Source organism: Propithecus coquereli, unplaced genomic scaffold (genome assembly GCF_000956105.1).
Source record: "Propithecus coquereli isolate 6110/MARCELLA unplaced genomic scaffold, Pcoq_1.0 Scaffold33, whole genome shotgun sequence".
NCBI classification, from domain to species: domain Eukaryota; kingdom Metazoa; phylum Chordata; class Mammalia; order Primates; family Indriidae; genus Propithecus; species Propithecus coquereli.
In genome coordinates this window covers 6,021,992-6,027,403 of record NW_012148952.1, presented here as the reverse complement: position 1 = coordinate 6,027,403, position 5,412 = coordinate 6,021,992, and the positions used below count along the sequence as shown (strand labels likewise).

The following is a 5,412-nucleotide window of genomic DNA, read 5'->3' as shown; positions in this document are numbered from 1 at the left end:
TTGCCCAGCTGGGGACTGGCTGAGAGCCAGGAGAAGCTCCTGGATGCGGGGAAACAGTAGGAGAGAAACCCCCGGGGCTTCACACTCTTAAATGGGCTTTTACAATCTTGGCTACAGGGGAACCCCTCAACCCATGCAGGCATCGAGCCTAACATAGGGAGCTGCCTAGACATTGTACAGAGATGTTGTTCCAGAAAGGCAACCCACATGTATTCCCAAAGGCATCCAAGCCTAGAGCAGCTTCTGCTGGGCATCATTCTGAGAGCCTAGATACTGAGAATCTATGGACATGGCTGCTGCTCCTGCTGCACTACTCTGTGGAGGGAGAAGGGAGACCAGGTCTCCCCTACACCCCTGAGAAGGTCACCACTGCCCTGCTGTGGGCTGGAGTTGACAATGAGATGTGGGCAGACCACACTCCCCACAAGTTCTTGCCCATACTGCTCGCCTGGGCAGGATGCCATTTTGATAGTTTAACGCTGGGCTGCTCCCGACCCTCTGGCTGAGTTTGGACTGACATGGCTATAGCCACCACCAGGCTGAGGAAACACAAGGAAACCAGGCTCTTCTATGCAATACCAGGACAATACTTGCTGCCCTTAATGGGCTGCTGTGAGACCAAGACATGAGTGGACTGCACTCCTCAAAGCTTCTTGCTCAATGCTGGTTGCTGGAGAGGGGTCCCGCTCTTTCTGGCTGCAGGCCACAGCCAGTGCTATTTTTAGAGTTTAAATACAGGGCTACACCCTGCCCTCAGGAAGAGTTTGAGGCCATACGACTGCAGCCAGCACCTGGCTGGGGAAAGACAGGGGAAACAAAGCCCTCCTAAGCACACTTAGGACAATACCCACTACCCTGCTATGGCTGGCTGTGGGACTGAGACTAGCCTGCCCAACCCATTGCAGCTACCAGCAATACTAACATGGACTGCTGAGGTCCCAATGGGTGGCTCCACCACTGCTACTGCCATCACACATGTCACACCAGCTACCCAGGGGCCTAAGAACCTGCCCATACACCTGGCCCACCACTCCTACTACTAGCTTCTGAGCAAGCCACCTGGAGACCCAAAAATGGCCCTCCAAGATCCACTAACACTGGTGCCAGTGTAAGCTGCACTGGGAGCTAGAGCACTCTCAGGCCACTGCTGCAACCACCGGGGCCCAAAGACTGGCTCAGTTGATGTCCAAGTCCCCACCAAAACTTCACCACAGCCTCAACAAATAACCATACCCTACGCCACCGAGGAAATCACAGATACCACTGACCCTGTGTACTGCCAAAGAAATCATACAAAGATCACATTATCACAGCACCCCAAATCAAAGCCAAAGTGTCCTACTCAACCAACAACATATTTTCATCTTCAGGAAAAGATTCTCTGCTATGAGAGCAATTTCAAAATATTGGAAGAAGTGACTGCTTCATTAGATGCACAAATATCAACGGGAGGACTCAGGAAGCATGAAAAAGCAAGGAAATGTGATACCACCGAAGGATCGTAACAATCATCCAGCAGCAAATCTCAAACAAAAGGAACTCTTTGAAAAGGCACATAAATAATTCAAATTATTGCTTTTAAAGAAGCTCAATGAGATGCAAGATAAATCTGAAAATCAATACAAAGAAATCAGAAAATCAATTCAGAATATAAATGGCAAATTTACTAAGGAGATAGATAAATTTAAAAAAAACAGAAACTCTAGAACTGAAGAATTCATTGGAAGAAATATAAAATACAAGGGCTGTCTGGAAAGTATCAGACATGGATACAGTGGACACATGGATACAATGGCTGGATACTTTCCAGACAGCTCTTATATATTCGAAAACTTCAATAATAGACTAGACCAAGCAGAAGAAAGAATCTCAGAACTTGAAGACAGGTCTGTTGAAATAATCCAGTCAGACAAATATAAGAAAAAAAAAGAATAAAAAAGAATGAACAAAGCTTTCATGATGGCTGGGGGCGGTGGCTCACACCTGTAATCCTAGCATTCTGGGAGGCCAAGGCAGGTGGATCGTTTGAGCTCAGGAGTTCGAGCCCAGCCTGAGCAAGAGTGAGACCCTGTCTCTACTAAAAAAATAGAAAGAAATTAGCTGGACAACTAAAAATATATAGAAAAAATTAGCCGGGCATGGTGGCGCATGCCTGTAGTCCCAGCTACTCGGGAGGCTGAGGCAGGAGGATCACTTGAGCCCAGGAGTTTGAGGTTGCTATGAGCTAGGATGACGCTACAGCACTCTAGCCCAGGCAACACAGTGAGACTCTGTCTCAAAGAAAAGAAAAAAAAAAAAGAAAATCAACAAAGAAATATTGGACTTAAATTGGACTTTAGACCAAGTGGACTCAATAGACAATTACAGAACATTCTACCCAACAACTATAGAATATACATTCTTTTCATCGGCACATGGAACATTTTCTAGGATAGACCATATGTTAGGCCACAAAACAAGTCTTAACAAGTTAAAAAAACAGAAATCATATCAAGTATCTTCTCAGACCACAATGAATAAAGCTAGAAATCAATACAAAGAGGAACTTCAGAAACTGGGGCCAGGTGCGGTGGCTCACGCCTGTAATTCTAGCACTCTGGGAGGCAGGGGTGGGAGAATTGCTTGAGCTCAGGAGTTTGAGACCAGCCTGAGCAAGAGCGAGACCCCGTCTCTACTAAAAATAGAAAAAAATAGCTGGGCATGGTGACACGCACATGTAGTCCCAGCTGCTTGGGAGGCTGAGACAGGAGGATGGCTTGAGCCCAGGAGTTTGAGGTTGCTGTGAGCTAGGCTGACGCCACGGCACTCTAGCCTAGGCAACAGAGTGAGACTCTGTCTCAGAAAGAAAGAAAGAAAGAAACTATACAAACATATGGAAATTAAACAACATGCTCCTGAATAATCAGAGTCAAAAAAGAAATTAAGATGGAAACTAATTTTTTTTGAAATGAATGAAAATGAAAACACAACATACCAAAACCTGCGGGATACAGCAAAAGCAGTGCTAAGAGGGAAGTTTATAGCATTAAATGCCTATGTCAAAGAAGCAGAAAGATCACAAATTAACAACCTAACATCGCATCTTAAGGAACTAGGAAAACAAGAATAAACCAAAGTTAGTGGAAGAAAGAAATAACAGGGATGCACAACCAGTTCCCCCAACCATGGAGTCTTATAGCCCAGGTCTTATCTCAATCAAGTTGAGGGAGTGATGAGTCCAGGTGGGGCTGTTAGCCGTGCCCCTGCTTACTGAGTACCTGCAAATCCCACCCTGTCAGCTTTCCCCTGCCCTTCACTCATGGAAGTTTTCAGACAAATTTTTCACTTAGAAGTGGCTGCACATCTTCTACAAAGACTCTGTGGGTGTCCTTGAAAGTACGGAGATAGTTGTGCTTTTGCACAGCTTTTCAACATCCAGCTATGATTGGTAGGAGACTTGGGAAGGTCTGATCTTGAGGTTTCATTGAGTAATTGCCCTTAATTTCTTAGGCTTTCGCTTCAGTGACAAACTGAGGGCACATCACTATTCCACATTTGAGGAAGCCAGCATAGCAGAAGTGCTTCTGTGGCATTTGGGGCTCCAAACCACAAGGTCAACCTTTTTTCTCATGATTATGGAAACACTGTTGCTCAGGAGCTGTTCTATGGGTACAAGCGGAGTTGATCTGGTTGGCTTACAATAAAGAGTCTCTGTCTGTCGAATGGAGGTATTTTTCCTGAGACTCACTGTCCTCTCCTTCTCTAAAAGCTACTCAGAGATGGAAGTATGCGGTCATCCATCCTCACACAGCTGATGAACTTCTTTGTATTCTCTCAAGGTCTCATCCCAGTCTTTGGGCCATACACTCTGCCCTCTGAGAGCAAGCTATTGGACATGTGAGCTGGGATCTGCAACAATGATGGGAACTTAGTCATCAACAGTCTCTTACAATACGTCAATCAGAGGAAGAAGTTTGGAAGATGCTGCGTGGGAGCTCTTGCCTCTGTAGCCATTTCCATTCATTTTATCTATGGGCCAATGGATCCTGTAAATCCCCATCCAGAGTTTTTTGGAGCTGTGCAGAAAAATACTGCTACAGTCCACAGTGTTGATTCTGGATGACCACATTAGCCACTATCCACAGCTAGAGGATCCCATAGGCTTCTTGAATGCACATATGGCCTTCATTAACTTCTTATGAGCTGGAAAGAGTAGCTTCCCTCTGTTACCTCCCTTACTTCTTTATCTGTTGTGTATTCCTCTTAGAAAGAAATACCTAAAAGAGGTCCTGGCTATCAAATGCTATTCTCTCAAAAAAAAGTCCACTTTATTCACATTGGTGAACAGTATATAGAAAAAGCCAGCAGGAGCTTCAACTAAGGGTTGACATAATAGTCCACCTCTCATTCCTTTGACATGCAAACAAGTGTATGGACTTGCTTTGTGTTATTAGGAAATTCTGATAAGCACCACCACTCATTGACGTAGAAAGGCAGACATTCTTTTGCATAAAAGCCTTTTTAACACTTCTTTTGACTTTTCTAAAATATTTCGAAGCGCTTATTTCTGGCCCAGCCCCGATTGGAATCCTATAGTAAAAACATGAAGGCGGTGGGGGGGCCTCCTTACCTCTCCTTGAATGGCTTTAAGGGCACATGCTTTTTTAAAGTTCTCTAAGCAACACAGTTTCAAATGAGTCTCCCTTGTTATAACTTTGGATTTAGTTTCATCAGCTGCTTCTAATTATAGACACTTGTTAAAATGGATATTGGTTCAAAAAATGCAGTATTCTAAGTATACTTTAAGACTATAATTTACCTACACATGTGGTATATATTTTATAAGACTCTTACTCTGCCAAAGTAGTGAACCTTATTAAACATGCTTAATTTTTGAATTGAACTAAATCCAAACTATTTACAGAATTTCCTAAAATCACACAACATTAAGGACCAATATCATCTGTGCCAGAGATTTATTGTTATTAGCTAGAAAGACCAATTCTAACAGCAAATAACAGTGTGACTCCTCATACCTCTATGCTTAGAAGCATGTCTTTCCTGAGCTAAAGTGGAGAGGAGGGGATCGTTGTATAGTCCAAGTTACCATGCTGAATTTACACTGATTCCTCTTATGATGATTGCTCAATTTCCCCTTGGCTGTCCTGGAGAGGCTCAGCAATTCTTGCACTTTACAATAGGAAAGTTCCAGAAAATTTAAGAACAAATTTTGAAAGACCTATGAGCATATGGTGCTGAGTACTTTTTAAAGTCACATTTCATTGTCTTAGTTAAATTAGGATTAAGTGATCATTTTAAATTCATTTTTATTAGTATTTTTAAGTATAACAACTTTGAAACTGGAATAAGTGTTTATTTTCTATTAATAAAATTGAATTATGACAAAAACAGAAATAACAAAGATCCAAGCAG

General features: G+C 43.1%; 1 pseudogene; it reads left to right on the top strand.

Moving 5' to 3' along the window:
- Nucleotides 1-3,164: 3,164 nt before the first annotated feature.
- LOC105815358 lies at nucleotides 3,165-4,181 on the top strand (annotated as a pseudogene).
- Nucleotides 4,182-5,412: the final 1,231 nt, after the last annotated feature.